This window comes from Ictalurus furcatus, chromosome 26 (genome assembly GCF_023375685.1).
Source record: "Ictalurus furcatus strain D&B chromosome 26, Billie_1.0, whole genome shotgun sequence".
In the NCBI taxonomy this organism is placed as follows: Eukaryota; Metazoa; Chordata; class Actinopteri; order Siluriformes; family Ictaluridae; genus Ictalurus; species Ictalurus furcatus.
The window spans coordinates 5545656-5562441 of NC_071280.1; positions in this window are offsets into that span (position 1 = coordinate 5545656).

Consider the following 16786-nt stretch of genomic DNA (forward strand, 5'->3'; position numbering starts at 1 on the left):
CATCCATGTTTGTCTAGATTGTTTGTCTAGAAGATTTTGCAAAGAAGCAGAGCTGGACATACACAGCTCTCTCTCGTTAGGAAAAACACATGTAGGTAGTCAGTCACAGTAGGTATTGATAGTGCTCCTCATTTATCACCACTTGATGGTCTATTGTTCACTATACTATGCAAGGTTAACATTTCACTAACCACTTAATCTTGATCAGTGGAGCTTGGGAACACTGGATGTGAAACAAGAATACATCTTGCATGGGATACTAATCCATCACCAATACATACACACCAAGGGGCAATTGAGAGTAGCCAATCCTCCAACTGACATGTTTTTAGGAAGTGGGATGAAACCTGAGAACCTGAAGGAAATCCACATGGACACAGAAATCCCCCACATTTTACCAATAGATGAAAATGTCACTTTCTGTTGATACCCTTCATGCTGAGTGCAGATGACTCTGCATTGCCAGACCCCAGCACCTCTGACAAGTCAGAGAGGTGCTCTGTCTATACCGCATCTGATCACTTACTTGCCTCCTGCCCTTGGCAAAAGTGAGTACATCTTACTGTTTGCCAGATTAAAATGGTTCAGTAAGTGTTTCCATAATCTTTTCATCGGCCACTCACATTTCCCAATGACTTATAAATGTTTATATTTTGCTGTTTTTACTTTTATTTTTAATATTGTATGCAGATGTATAATGATAAAGGCAACAGTGGTGTTAAGTTGGGTTTTCACAGCAAATCTAAGTGCTTGATTCTGACTTACTGCTCAAACACTATTTTTAGATGCAAAGCATTTAATGGACCTGGCTTGTAACTCATTCACATACTCATTCATGCTTAGCTCTAGATCAGCTAATTTTACAGATAATAAATTTGCAGCTGCCAGGCTCGTGAGCATGGTTGCCAAGATATAAGATATACTTTCAGATAAGATTAACATGTCTATGGTGCCGCCCTCTGGCTTGGGGGAACTCTCCAGATTGTCCCCTATGGGGTGAATTGAACTCAGCACACCCATGAAGATTTTTTGTGACAATATTGGTACACTGTTTGCTGTTTAATACTGTTTGGCTTGTTTTTTTAATATTTGCTAGGTCATGTAAGATTAGTTATGTGATTAAATTTGCATTTGGGGTTATCATGATGTGACTACGCTAGATTGAGGTGTCTGTCATATCAGCGTTGGCTAACATTATGCTACTTGATAAATCTATGATGACTATTGCTTTGTTCTGATTGCTGCGCTTCCTTGACTGTTGTTCCTGCTTCTTTATCTCAGTGCACTGATGATCAGCCTACTTACTGCTGTAGACACTATCACCTGGATACTGCAGGGACTTGCATTTTCCAACAATTGCTGTCCCTATGACTCACCATACTGCTGAGGTGGATAAACTTCAGAGCTGTAGAATAAAATCGTTTTTACAATGATCGCAATACTGACATGAACGATTCTGCATCGATGCATAAAAAAGAATCGATTTAAAAAACAAAAATTAATTATTAAAAAAAAAATTCATGTACACAGTACTGTTTTTATTGTAAATAAAGTACTCTTATTAAATAAATATGAATAAAGTTGCCTATGTACTTTGTAAGTCACATACGTGCGTCCGTCTGATGTATCGTAGATAGGAGACATGGCGGAGAGAGAGCAGGAGCTGGTGCTTAAAAATGCACCTAGAAAGCAGATATTTGGGCACATTTTGGCTTTTACGAAGATAAGAATAATGAGCTTGATCAAAATTATGCAGTGTGCAAGACATGTTGAGCCAAGATTAAATACTTAATTGTGAGGAATCACATGTCCCGTTTTCACCCAGAGGTAAAGTTAGCAGCAACCCCACAGAACACAGCTAATCAGCCTACAATATAACAATCCATGCTGTCAACTTTATCTCAGACCTCTGAAAGGGCAAAGAAGATAACACAGTCCATTACCACATTTATTGCAAAGGATCTCCACACTTACTTGGTTGTGGAAAACTCCGGCTTCCGCTTCCTGCTCCATACCCTGTATCCAAGATACAGAATCCCTTCCCTTCTCCTATCCAAGCTAGCATGGAAACATTTGAGTATCCCAGGAACCAGCATCTCTGCAGAGAGAGTTTTCTTTACAGCAGGGGATGTAGTTAGAGCAAAAAGAAGCAGTCTGAAACCTGAACATGTGGATCACCTTGTGTTTTTGATTAAGAACATAGAAATTCCAGTTCTGAGCACTGCTATTTGATACATCCTACTAAAGGTTTTATTTATTGTAGAATTTAGTTTTTCCACATAAACAGTACAATATGTTATACTACCTTGTGGTATGGATTATTTTATCTTTTAATTTAATTATATATTGGCATAAAAGGCAGCCTTTCAAGTTATATTTTTACATATAAGACAGATTTTCTGTAATAAAGCTGCTAGAGAATTTTATGTTTATTTTATGTCAAAATCTTATTGTTGTTGATTATACGGTACACTACAAAAAGTGTCTTGTTTTTACACATCCTGTGTTGCTAAGTGACTTGAAAAATTGACAGGTTTGACAGGGTTTTTTTTTGTTGTTGTTTGAAAACAGCTGGTTAATTTAAAAAAAAAGCTGAAAGAGGAAGAGTTTCAACTGTGTGTATTATTAAAAAAAAAAAAAATGAGGAGGACAAGATGCGTTGTGATGCATTTGAGAATTGGTTTATAATCGAATCGTTACCCTCTGAATCGTAATCGAATCGAGTCGTGAGGCAGATGAAGATTCACACTTCTAATAAACTTACCCGGATATGGAAAATACTTGCATGTTGTAAGAACCAATTATAAAAACTGTCCTATGCGTATACCAGGACTACATTTCTAAAACATTTAGTACAGTTTTCCATCTCTATATAACATTGTACTGTAATGATTTATATTGATCTGTTTTTCTGTAAAGATATTTTATGACAATGTTATTAAAAGCACTATTCAGATACATTTGTTATTGAATTGAAAGTAGAGATGCACCGATGTATTGGCCAATAATCGGTATCGGCCGATAAAGGTAATTTTTCACATTTAAAACCATCCGATGATCAGGGCCGATTATAACCTGTCAATCTAAAGAGTGCGGGAAAACACACCGAATTCGTGCTGTGTGTAAAGAAGATGTCTCTTGTGTGGAATTACTTTGAATTGGGTGACAATGATGACAAGTTTGTAAAACTGCAGTCTATACTGCTAAAATTTTACACCAGACGCTGCAGCAGTGAAGCGGGAGTTTTGACGTCGAGTCTAAATTTTTTTTTTTGCCGTGCTGCTCGAGCTGCTCGCGCTGAATTAAAGCGCCAGTACACTGTTGAAAGATTTAAATTAAAATGAGTTGACAAAAAAGTATATATTGCACAGAAAAAATAAATTTGTAGAGTAGTATATTTCATAACCAGTTAATGTTAATATGAGTTAATATCATCAAAAAAAAAGTTGATATTATATATTACCAGTTTGATGTTCAATGATGGAGTAGAAATGCTTGTGTTTGTGATGAGTGAATGCGAAGCCTAACAGGAGGTTTTTAGAATTCAGTCAATGTTAATATAAATTAATAACCTTCAATAAGTTAATAATCTTACTTTAATCTTCAGAATTGAATTCATGTGTTAATGTTAATTAGAGTAATGTGTTTTCTGTTTATGAGACCAGTTACTGTGAAACAACTTGTTGAAATGGAGAGAATAAAGATTTTATTTGCAGTTTTTTCAGAATTGTGGAATTAATTATTATTCATTTAAAAGAAGGTATAAAAGGCAGAACCACCAAACTATCAATATTGGCCGATATCAAGCGATATATAATCGCTTATCGGTATCCGCTGAGAAATTGAGTATCGATGCATCTCTAATTGAAAGGCATACAACAGGGTACAATCAGCTTTGTGGCCCTTCAAAGTTCTCATGAAATAGTATTTTCCTTCACTTTAGATATAGCTGTTCAACACATTAACAAATTTTATAAAAATGAATAAACAAACTTATGATGTTTTCGCTTAATTTCACTTTAACTATCAATTTTTCATTCAGATTATTCTACATGTTAAGACAAGTGGTTTCCTGACATTACATTTATGGTCATAACTTTTGAACCCTGTGTCCAAAATTTAAAAGCTAATTTTATTTTATTTAATTTAATTGTTTAAAATTAAAAAAAAAAAAAAAAAATCAAAAACAGTTTTTTGCTACTCCTCCTACAAATTTTGTCTAATCATCATCAAATTTGGCACACATCATCTTCAGAGTAAGCCTCACAAAAGTTACCAAAAGAATTTTGAATACTTTGAATACAAATGGTTTACCCATATTGGGCCAACTAATCTGACAAACTAAGTGTGGCTTGGCGCTCTGACACAACAACATTGCGCACTGACACAAAACTCGGTAGGCCAGTTCAGGACCATGACCTGAGGCTGTGCAACAAATTTTGTGACAGCACCACTTACTGGTCAAAAGTTACAAAAACATGCTAAAAATGCTTACATACAACTGCCATTTTTGCCATTCCTCCTCCAAATTATGTTTAATCTTCACCAAATTTGGTTCAACTCATCTTGAGACCTCTCTGAAAAAAAAATATATTAAAGGAATATTCAAAACCGTTCTCCTGTAATGTGCTGGCAAATGCAAACAAACAGGATGTCAGGGTGTATCTCAGCAATGCATCTACATATCATTATGAAACTTGAAAGGAATCTTCAGGACCACGTCCTGAATGTATGCAAGAAGTTTCATGACTTCACCACCTTGAGGTCAAGAACTGTAACAACTAAATTTTTTTCCTTATATCATTTGAAGTATTTGTGCTAAATTCACACTTCTTTTGTCCTATAATTCCCTGGACTATGCTGAAGTGAACACACACCAACATCTAAAATTCAAGTGTTCTTTGTATCAACCATCTTAAATTTGGCCAAAAACTGTTTTTTCGCTACTCCTCCTGCAAATTATATCCAATCAACACCAAATTTGGCTCACATAATACACCTTTGTAAACAACTGTCTTCTGCCATTCTATCCATTCAATGTGCTGTCATACAGACAACACATGTTGACAGTGTTTAAAATATCATTTTTATTGTTTATATATTTAAAAAAAAAAAAAAAACACAATATAAGACAGATATAATTTTGTTGCAGATACTTGCACAAAGTGGGGAGGAAAAAGGCCCAGACTGATGAGAAAAAACCATAAATACCTTAGGTGTGTTTAGATTGTAAGAAGAAAACCTTTTTTCAGGTCAGAGCAGTAGCAATCACAACCAGGTCAAAGTAGCAACAGACATCACCACAGATCACAGCAGTAGTGGCAGCTGCAGCAGCAATGCCACCGTGCTACCCATTTCCTCCTACAATCAGATAATTCCATCACTGTCTGTGGTCAAAACATACACATCATGAGTGAAACCATAAATCACTCTTGAATTCCTTTGCCTAAAGTTATGGCTTTGCTTTCTAGTGATTGCTTAGGCAACGATTGTAGCGTGTTTGTGGAATGTGCAGCTCACCGAGTCTTGGTGCTTGGCTCCTGAACAGCTTTAATTATTATTATTATTATTATTATTATTATTATTATTATTATTATTATTATTAGGAGTAGTAGTAGTAGTAGTAGTACAGTAATAGTAGAAGTAGTAGTAGTACAACCCCAATTCCAAAAAAGTTGGGACGCTGTGTAAAATGTAAATAAAAACAGAATGCAATGATTTACAAATCTCATAAACCCATATGTTATTCAAAATAGAACATAGAAAACATATCAAATGTTGGAATTTGAGGAATCAAAGGAGAAAATGTACCATTTTAAGGAAAAATAAGGCAATTTTGAATTTCATGGCCTCAACACGTCTCAAAAAAGTTGGGACGGGGGCAACTTTTCCGGGGACTGGAAAAGTAAGTGTTACTAAAAAGAAACAGCTGGAGGTTAATTGGCAACAGGTCAGTAACATGATTGGGTATAAATTGGAAATGTATTTATTTATTTATTTATTTGTTTGTTTGTTTAGTTACTTACTTACTTACTTACTTACTTACTTACTTACTTACTTACTTACTAATGTTCTTAGTAACTAACATAATAACTTACTTAAGTTTGATTAATGTTTAACTGCTTCAGGTAACTGATGTTTTAACACAAATTTCAGCTACTTGTGTGAAAGGTTTACATGTAAAGGCAGTCAGAATGAGGAGATGGAGATGGTTTTTATGGTAATTCAGTGATGTACAGAAACCTCACAAGATTTTAACAATCAAGAATAATATTCTACCTAGATGAATTCCCAACTGTGTGAAATTATCAGAAATGTTGAGTTGGACAGACGTAAAAAGAATTCTGATATTTCGGAATGACACATTGCGACTTATTGGATTGGTAGCAAATTTCAGCAGCATACATACAAGTGTCCTGAATTGGAAATTAAATTCTCAACTCAACTCAACTCAATTTACTTATATAGCACATTTAAAAACAAAAGAGTTGACCAAAGTGCTTCACAACCAGAAAATCAAAAAAAAAAAAATCTTATTAACTTATTATAACTTATTTTTGAAAGGGAATCAGGGCATATCTAAAAAGCAATTCCTATTAGAGTATGTAATAATAACACCTAACAGACAACATTTCTAAACAATAGTGCATAAGATGACACATGATGGTTCTAACAGCATCCAGAGTTTACTCTCACAACTGGTTTTAAAAGCATTTCTTAAAAGCTGGGTTTTAAGAAGTTTCTTAAAACTGAAGTGGCTATATGAACTATTTTTGAGCTCTTCAGGAAGAGTGCTCCAAAATCAGTCAGTGTTACAGCAAAAGGCTCTGTATCACCCAACTGCTGCATTTAACTTGTACTCGGTGTAATTAAGTTATGGCGAATGTGGCTTAGAATTCATTCCCTACCTCTTTTTCATGGAAGCATTTAATTGCGCCATCACGCACTGAACAGAATGGACATTTCAAGGTCAATAAGGTCCCAGAATGCTGCATTAGAAAGGCTTTACTGGTTTACCATCTTATGGCAACATACATTATAAAACCAACCTATCTTCTCTTTCAGAGATGTTCCTATGATAAAATTTTATTGCAGCTAATGGAGTATAATAAGTTCTTATCAAGTAAGTCCATGGGTCCAGATCCAGGTAAAGGTATGTGTTGTCTTCATGCTTCTTGAGTCTGTGGTGTTTTAGGGGCAGGTTATAAACAATTTATGTACATACTATTTATAGTGTCAAATGTATTAATGTACAGTATGTGTCTTTTTGAAGATATTTACAACAAAATAATTGCTGTGTGTGTTCACTACATTGAAGACATTTGGTTTTGAGATCAAAAGATGAATATGAGGAAATAGATCAGAATTTCAGCTTTCATTTCTTCATATTTACATCTAGATGTGTTCAGCAACATAGAACATGGCACATTTTGTTTGAACCCACCCAAGTGATCAAAAATATTGGAACATGTGCATGGTGTTTCTTGCTGCCCAGGTGTGCCTGGTTAAATGAATAGAATTAACAGCTCTAAATATCTCATCTTGGTTTGAACCCTAGGTTTTGCCTGTGAAGGCTGTATTTGTTGTTAAAAACTTTAATATAGAGGCCATAACACAAGATGCAAACCACCCATCAGCAGTAAGAATCAGAAGGCCAGATTGCAATTCACAAAGAAATACAGAGATTAGCCACAAAAGTTCTGGAACCAAGATTAACGTTTACCAAAGTGATGGAAAGACCAAAGTTTAGAGAAAGAATGGATCTGTTCATGATCCAAAACATAGAAGCTCATCATTCAAGCATGGTGGAGGTAGTGTCATGACTTGGGCTTGCATGGCTGTTTCTGGAACTGGCTCACTAATCTTTATTGATGAAGTAACTCATGACGGAAGCCACAGAATGAATTCAGAAAACAGGAACGATCTGTCTTCCGATTTACAGAGAAATGCATCAAATCTAATTGGGAGGAACTTCATCATGCAGCAAGACAATGACCCAAAAAGCACTGCCAACACAACAAAGGAGTTCAGCAGGGGGAAAAGTGGAAGGTTTTATACTGGCCAAGTCAATCACCAGACCTTAACCCAATTGAGCAGCATTTCAATTTCTGAAGAGGAGAATGAAGGGAGAACGCCCCCCCCCAGAAAAAAATAATTAATTAAATAAAATAAGCTGATGAGCATCACAAAAGAAAAATGCAAAAGTTTGGTGATGTCAGTGAGTCATGGGCTTGATGCAGTTATCACAAGTAAGGGATATGCAACCAAATATGAACTGTTATTTACTTTAATTTATTTTAAGGCTATCTGTTCCTAACCTTTTGCTCACCAAAACATTGGGTGGTCTGCCACCATGTTGTTTAACATGTCTAGATGTAAAAATCAGGAAATGAAAGCTGAAATTCTGATCTAATGTTTCATAATCATCTTTTAATCTCAAACCTGAATGTCTTCAATATATAGCGAAAACAACAGAATTGACCTTGCTGTTCCAATTCTTCTGGAGAGAACTATATATATATATATATATATATATATATATATATATATATATATATATATATATATATATATGTACTGGGCACAGGTCCACCACAACATTACAGTTAAAGTTTGGAAAAACATCACCTGGTGTTTATTCAATCTTCAACTGTCCAGTTTCAATGAACCTGTCCTTAGTCTGATATTTGACTGTATCTGCATGAATTTCAATAAGCAAAGTGGGCTGATTTGAATATTTCAGAAACAACTGATCTTAAAAAAAAAAATGTTGTGCAAAGTTTCTACTTTAAGGTGGAGCTTTAGAACAGCTCACTGAAGTTCACAAATTCCCACCATAACTACAATAACTACAACTCAAAAACCACAGAATAAGACTAGAGTCTTATACATATATATATATATATATATATATATATATATATATATATATATATATATATATATATATATATATATATATGTCATCTTTTAACTGGTCAATGCAATTTTTCATAAGGGAAATAAATTAAAAATGCAAATCTAATCTGGTTGGCTTGTAATGTGATCAGTGTGATGGCCGATCAATGTGCACCGCCACGCAAACTGCAGGCTGTGATATATGTCAGAGTAGAGGACAGAGGGGGTGACCACTCTCACTTTATCACTACTCTGTATGTGTATTGTGTGTGTGTGTGTGTGTGTGTGTGTGCCAGTCTGTCTGTCTGTCTCTATGTGTGTATGTTTCACATTCTGCAGGAATCTCTTTTGCTCGTAATGTCCCATATGCCTTATCTGTAGATATTTTCTTGTATGAGTGTGAACTAAGATGTTCAAATGACTAAGAAGGTCATATATAATCTTATGTAGACCCTTGCTTAAGTTAATTCTTGTTTCTATTCTGTGGTTTTATTAGATTTATGATTCATTAAATAGTGAATCTGCACAGTCCTTTTGGAGAAACGGACCACAAACCGGTCATTGTTTATTTGCCTTAAAAATAGTAGACAGTTGCATAGGTATGTTTTAAGAGCATTTCATTTTCTTCTGTTCATCAATGTAAATATAAAGTAAAGCTACTTTGCAACTTGTCCAACTACAAGCTACTCATGATTTAAAATATCTAAATTGCAGCCAAACTACACTTTTGCTAAAGTAGCTAGCTACACTCCAAGCTACTAAGAAAAAGTACTACTTTGACAAACTGAGGAAAATCAACTGTAATATTTTAATTTCATTGGGCAGGTAATGTATTGCTAAATAAATAATAAAAAGTACATACTTTATATAGGGTATGTCTTAACAAAAGGATAACAGTTGCTTTTCTATATTTTCACTCTAATTAAGAAGCAGTTGACATTACTTAAAGATAAAACAACTCACACACCTACCCTTTGTTTAGTTCAGGTAATTAAGGGAAATAGCTATCTAGCAAGCTAACATTAATGGGCATATGGTAATCCACATAACACAGATAAAATAGTTATGTTTGGGTGTTTGTTGCATTATCAATAATGATGTGTTCGGTAATTTCATATAAACTGATGCTAGATTTTTGGCTAAACCATTCCTGTCAGCAATCATGCTCCATCAAAAAAGGCAATGGATTTTGTTGTGCTATCCCACTACATGGTGAAAAAAATAGCTTGTTACTGAAAAGACTATATAAATTTGAAAATTGCTCAGCTACTGCCATGTTACTAAAAATGTAGTTAAACTAGTAGCATTGCTAATTGTAGCAGCAAACACTGCCGGTTATGGATGTAATTGCTTCAGGAGGGATACGGGGATACAGTTATATACTGTAAATAACAGTTATATTCCTAATATAGAGTTTTAGTAAATATATTTTATTCTCCTGATAAAATTTTGTTAGTCAGAATGTTATCATAGTGAAATCTCTGTGAAATTTAGTTCATCTTTTTTTTTTAGTTGTGCATAAAACTAACACTTTTCATTACAGCACATGGCATAAACAAGCAAACACTGTACACACATAATGATTCACATTGCATTCAGAGAGGTACAAGGGGCTGAGACAGGTTTGTCTGGCCTTTCTACCATGTTGACCACCCAGCTGACCGCACTGGGTGATTTATTAAGACCAAGCTGTGAGCTCTGAAAGCCACACAGGCCACAAGAATGGCAGCCCGGTACATCTTCATTAACAAGAAACATTTCTATTGATTTCATTTTTCCAGCGTTTCGAGTTACACATAAGAAATATGTATGGCAGGGTTAAATGAGTTATCCTGACCTGATTTGTATTGAGCATTGTCTTTATGGTATTATCTATGGCATCGGTTAGTCAGTGGGTGTCAAAACTGTTTGGATGTAATGGGATAATGCACAACTACAAGCTCGAAGGGTCTGAGACACATGGGAGGCTGCAATTGAATTGCATGCTCTAAAGCAATACACCAGGTAAGTGTGGGGTGGGTATAGGAATTAAAGGGAAAAAGGATATCATGAAAAAGATAATGTATGCGAAAACACTGAAAATAGAAGAAGTGGAACACAAAGAGAGAGAGAGAGAGAGAGAGCGCATTAAATTTCCTGTTTGTCTCATTCATTCAGTCAGCCTAATGCGTCATTTCTTCATTAACCACTGGTCAGCATAATGTTACTGACGTCACCTATCAAGCTATCAAAGTAAATACCCAAACACCCTCCTCATGCCCGATTAAGAAATTTCAAGTGTCTTTTTAATGGTCAGGAAGAACATGTTCACTAGTACTTAATTCAAGTTGACCTTATTTAGTAAACTCTTCCCTGTTTCACCTTTTTATCTTTGTTTACCTCTGCATCTACATTGCTCTCAAGATCCTTTAGAGGGCACATTGATCAGTCGTTATGTGTAATGGCTACTTTGAGATTATTGCAGCACTATGAAGAAAAACTGAAGTAATTCATGTCATTATTTCTGCACTGGCCTTGGTATTCATCAATTATCTCTGGAATGTTTGTGGAAACATGGTTATTTTTCAGTGGATTGTAAATGGATAATTAATCTCCTGTCATTTAAAATAAGTTGACAGAAGCTTAAGGTCTTGGTGTATTTCCACAAATTCTTATTCTTATCCCTGTCTCCATCTACCACATAGAAATAGAGTCCATATATGCTGTATGTATCTTGTAGACGTATTCTACTCTGACTATTTTCTTATTTGGGATGTGCAAACTTGTTTGGTATAGCAATACATTTCAAAAGTTTTTTGAAATGTTCAAAGAAGAATTCCTCTGCAGTTATGCATGACCAGTTTTGGACCAGTGGGGGATGACGTTATAAGTAATCCTGGTCACTTTTGATGGTATGGTATGACTGACTCTAATGCTGATGGATGGATACAGCAGTCACTGTACACATCCATCTTTCCTGGCAGTGTGTCAAACCCAGAACAAGGCCCTCCACCCGTCTGAAACAATAAACCTTCACATCCAGCTTCATTGGGCCAGAGCTAAAATCAAAGCGTCCCTGACATGCCTTCCAAATCCAATCAGAGGTCAATAGCTAGGATGATTGATTGGCTTCGAATCCAATTGAATCTCTGCTGGACTGTGCTTGGGATCCTATTAGGGATTGGCATTGGCAGGGCCTGTCTTGGAAACCCCAGAACAGTGGGTGGTGTTTGCCTGCCAGCTCTCTCTAATTGCTTTATTATGGCAGCCAAGAGTCCTGGACAGGACAGAGCTTATCAGCCTGCTAGTGCTGGTGCTGAGTAACTGAACAATATGCAACTTAAATTCCCAACGCTTGTTGAAGAGAATAAAATAATGCTGCTGTGCAATAATGGTCCAAACATATACTAAGATATAGATGGTTGTACATCATTAGATGATTTAACTCTATGTAGTTAATGAATTTTAAAAGAATATAATGTGTATTCCTTTCATTTCTCAAAGCACTCTTGGACCACTCTTGGAATTTCAGATTGGAGTACAATGTTGTGTCATTGCAAAAGCCAATATAACGTCACATTGTCAAATGAGGGCATTGTTCAAGATTCATAGGGCGACTGTTTGTTCTACAATAGTCTACACTACAGATAGCTTATTATCTCACAAAGCAATTGCAGGGAAAAAGTCTGGATAACAACTGCAATCACAAGCAAGATGAAAGTTGTTTACCGCAAGCTGAGTTATGGCAGTGTGTTGCAAAAGTGTGATAAGATACTCAGATTGCCAGAGAACTGTGTGGCAGAGAACACTGTAGTGTGCTCTGTATTAGAAGGTTGGTAGATATATACTAAGAAACTTTTTGAGAAGTAAGAAAAGAAGCAAAGACTGGGCTTCGTGCTCTAAATGTATGAAAGTGATAGTGCTTATACCATTTTACAGCCTACTGAGTGCAAACAGGGTGGCCTTTTTAAATAGATGATTGGGAAACGTCATAAATGTGCACTTGGTGCCTTGCTCAAAGGTTGTCATTTACAAGTTGATTGAGAAACTGTCCAGAGGTCTGACAAGCTTTCAGGGTGAAAACTTGTGCAATATACTACTAGGAAACACAGCACAATTCACGGAACAGTTTTGCTATAATTAAAGAGGTGCAAAAAGATAGGTAATGATGTTAATAGCTAACATGATCTTGCCCTATTGGTAGTGTTCGTAGACTGTATTAGCTGTCATAAAGATAACTGGTGTTCAGAGTACCTCAGTCCAGAGGTTGAATGAGAATAGTTATAGAACAGGTTGAGACAGATCAGGTTTTTGTCCATTTGGGTGAAGAAGAGCAAAGAGAAAGAACAAGAGGAATCACTGGCTTTCAGACATTGTAAGGTAAGAATCACAAACTGAGATTGGAAGTTTCTAAATGCACTGAAAAAAAAACTGCCACTATAACTAGACTTTATCAATAGTGGCTACTAACTGCACACAGCAACATCACTAGTTTAACATCTAGAGGTTAGGCAAATGATGGGGTTACACTGTTTTCAGACATACTACATAGATGTTAACTCTGATTAATCCAATATAACTGACAGTGTTCACTTAAGGGGAAAGTGTGAACTTGTAAAAGTACTTTTGCTTTAAAGAGACTATACATTTGAGTCATTAATGTACAATTTGACAAGGTGAGACAAATTAGACCTACAAAACTACAGACAACACTGCAACATGGCATAATCGGATCACACACAACATGGCACATGAGCCAAATCCAATAGAGTCAGCACCCCAAGCAGACAGCCTCAAGGTTTGTAGTATTCCTGGGAATTTAACAGCTCGAGATAATGACTGTAATTAGCAAGCAGTTAACAAGCTGGGTCTGTGAAACATGATACACACTCTGTGAGGATACAGAGAAAAATTAATTAGAGCAAAAGTGTCAGAAATGATGAGGAAGGTAGAGTGAGGAAGCCAAAAGGTAATCAAGTGAGAGGATGGCATAGTGAATGTACAGATAGGGGAGAAGTCAAAGAAAAAATAATGCAATGTGCATCTTCATAGAGTTGTGTATGATAATATGTAAAGCAGAAATTTTTGCTGGCAACTAATAAAATAACCAAGGATAGACAGACAGACAGACAGACAGACAGACAGATAGATAGATAGATAGATAGATAGATAGAGAGGTAGACAGACAGACAGATAGATAGATAGATAGATAGATAGATAGATAGCGACTATTTCTGAGGTGTACTGTTCACGCTCTCGTATGTTCCACAAAGTCACACTCTCTCTTTTAAATGGGAGCAATTACTCGTGCAACACATTAATAATTAATCCCAGTGAGCTGTTAATTATTCATGGAAATTGCTGATTTAAGTTTCCTTTCTTCAACACAGAAACAGAAGGGGATGGGGCAAAACAACAAGCTAAGGTCAAACAATCATGTGGTAAATGTGGCAGACATATTCCTTCGATAGTTTAGACCTGGTTTGTTAAACAGCAAAGAATGCTCAACAAGGGACTAATAGACGTTATGGTCAGATGTATACGCTGACTAGCATATAGTATATTTTGCCAAGATTCATGTAAATAAAATGTATCTGAGTTTGTTAGTGCACATGATGACAAAAGCACATTTTTAAATATAAAATTAATTCATTAAGGATGATCAAATTGTTGTTTTTCATTGCTTTCAATTTTAACATTTTCCTTTTTTATTTATTCCTTACAAGATGGAACGTCAAATGAAACTACAAAATTCTAGAGAATATCTGACCTACTGCTGTCAGTAACAAGGATTCATCCTGTTATAAAACAAAATTTGACAGGATATCTGTGTTACTGGGGGTAAAGGATCAGTAATTAATGACAAGTATGAACTACATGCAATGCACCTGACGAGGAAGCAACAACAAGCACTAAGGAAACAGCTGAAATAAGTTTTCTTGAATGTTTATCAATATGTTTTTAAATCGTGCTAATAAGAAGTAAGCAACCAGTAATATATGAATGCCATAACACTGTTTCTGCTTTAGCTTTGATTTAAATATGTTGTGACATTGTTTTAGTATTATACATTTGTAAATGAATATATAGAGATTTTTGTAAATGTTTAACGTAAATCTTGTAGCTAATGTAAAAATGTTTCTCCATAGTCTTAACTACACAAAACAAGAAAGTGGTCATAATGTAATGAAAGCACAATAAGATCCCCTCTTGCTCTTGCTTACTCTTGCTATTTACTGGCCCGTAAATGATTATGAAACCTTTTTTTTTTATCTTTTTACTCTCCATGCTGCACCTACTGCTTCCCTATCATGCTTGCATTTAGTCTCACACCACTGGCTTGTGGACAGGGTCAGTCTAAGTCTGGAGAGACTATGGGGTGAGTGTTTTGTTTACCTGTCATGGCCTGCCTGCCTCCGTTCTTCATCATCACTCCCTTGAGACCAACTGTTCTTGCCTTATGCATCATTCCCGTGATAACAGTCTCAGGCTGCCTGCTTGTAATACCAGCATGAATCTCAGGGGGCTTTCAATTAGCTGGCCAAATTGTGTTGTATGCCAAGAATGCTGTGGATTGGAACGAAATAAACATATTTCTTTCTATATTACAGTAAGTAGACTGCAAGAACTTGTTTCTCCAAAGAATAATAAATAGAACATGTATATATAAAAAGCAGTCTGATGAGTCTGATCAATGGGATCTTGCTTCTAAAATTTTGTTTCAAATGACAATGTTTTATAAGATTATTCTTATGCCTATGCCTGATTTTCGTCTAAAATTGTTGTTTCTTTAAAATAGATAAAGAAACCTCATAAAAATACTATAGCTGTATTATAAGTTGTTAATTTTAGTTAATATTAAGTACACTTTGACAGTATTTACATTCTGATAGTTATCACTAAAATACCTCACAGAAAAAAAGTCTCTGTGATTGTCTGGACTCTGTACAGGGAAACTTCTTCGTATTTCACTTCGTATTTCACTTCGGTTCGAGACCATCTCTAGCACTTAATAGTCTCTATGTTGTTTGTTTTTTTTTTTTTTTAGCTTACCATTTATTTGTCCACAATGCACAAATATTTTTACATTGCTGTTCTTTTAGCTGTTGTAAAGGGAGGCACTAATTTGATGGAGTAGGAGAGAAACCAATTTATCTTAGATGTCTTATGCACTGGCAGAGAAGGCTGTTGAATCTAAATCTTACAGTACTGAGGAGTGCAAAACAAAAGAAAGATTTTGTTTGAATAAAAGAAAGTAACAGGATCAAATGAGAAGACTATATTGATGATTATTGTGGCCTTGCATTGCTGGTGCACTGAAAAAACAAGCTTGTTGAATTTGCTTAATTCAAATGCGTACATCGGTTCCATGTGGTTGAATTGAGTTACATTAACATAATTTGTTTTCATACATCCAACATGATTTGATCAAGTGTTCTGAATAGCCTGAATAAAATCAAACTCCGTACTCTGACTTGAGCATCAGACCAAGGTTGCCAGTATTCTGCAACTGCAACATTACCTCTGCGCTATTCTACCACACATTTTAATCATCCATCCATCCATCCATTTTCTGTACCACTTATCCTACAGGGTCGTGGGGAGCCTGGAGCCTATCCCAGGGGACTCGGGGTACAAGGTGTGGGACACCCTTGATGGAGCGCCAACCCATCGCAAGGCACAATCACGCACACACTCACACACCCTTTCACACACTACGGACAATTTAGAGCTGCCAATCAGCCTACAACGCATGTCTTTGGACTGGGGAGGAAGCCGGAGTACCTGGATGAAACCCACGAAGTACGGGGAGAACATGCAAACTCCGCATACACAGGGTGAAGGCAGGAATCGAACCCCCAACCCTGGAGGTGCCAGGCAAACATGCTAATACTATGTGAAACTTGTT